General features: G+C 34.3%; 1 long non-coding RNA gene across 1 annotated transcript in view; it reads right to left on the bottom strand.

The window, feature by feature from the left end:
* Positions 1-719: 719 nt before the first annotated feature.
* Positions 720-821, bottom strand: part of LOC111467081 — a 5,361-nt gene continuing 5,259 nt past the window's right edge. Inside the window, exon 3 of the long non-coding RNA XR_002714487.1 lies at positions 720-730. This is a non-coding gene — a long non-coding RNA (uncharacterized LOC111467081). The remainder of the gene's footprint in view (positions 731-821) is intronic.

The following is an 821-nucleotide window of genomic DNA, read 5'->3' as shown; positions in this document are numbered from 1 at the left end:
CACATATCGTTTATCATATCTTTCATGTATACACCAGGGTTGTATTTCATGCTAGTTCGCCGTTTTTCATGTCAATCATATCATATCATTCAAATTACATAACTATATCATATCATAACATTCCATGCTTCCAGACATAACAATTTTCATCATATACATATCATACCATAACATATCGCATCACAATATATCATATCATAAACATGTCAATTATCACATATCCCGTATCATAACATGTTTCATATCATTTTCATAGCATACCACTACATATATATATTTCAACATTACATAACATTTCATATCATAGCATAAAATCATGCAATTATGACACGTACAAGGGGCACGAGGCAAGCGTCATCATACATCATATAATTTGTCCAACCAAGCCAACAATAGAACCATTTATTTGGTTGGCCTAAGCCGAAGCCACTCCACTCCTTTGATGCTAGACTAAATCTGTTTTTTAAAGTTTAATTCTACCAAAGGAGTCCCAAATTATAACTTAAAGAGTTCTACTTTAAAATTTGGCTAACCTATTTTGCATGTAGTAATCTAAACTTAGCTCCAAATAACTTAAAATTAGCTAAAAGTAATCATACTAACTTTAAACGCATCTGAAAGTACTGAAAACGACTCCCATAGAGTCGAACATTGTAGAAAAGAGTTCGAGCATATCAAACCCAAGTCGGATCAGTCGAAAAGTCGAGCTGGAGCCATTAGAAAATGTATTCTCCAATTGGACGTGATTTACTTATATGAGATGAAATGGAGCAATTGTTATGAGGCAATGGGGACACTTTTTTTTGGGGGGGGGGGGGGGG

Source organism: Cucurbita maxima, unplaced genomic scaffold (genome assembly GCF_002738345.1).
Source record: "Cucurbita maxima cultivar Rimu unplaced genomic scaffold, Cmax_1.0 Cma_Scf00032, whole genome shotgun sequence".
Classification (NCBI taxonomy): domain Eukaryota; kingdom Viridiplantae; phylum Streptophyta; class Magnoliopsida; order Cucurbitales; family Cucurbitaceae; genus Cucurbita; species Cucurbita maxima.
Note: the sequence above shows the minus strand (reverse complement) of the source record. Positions and strands in the feature narration are given on the sequence as shown.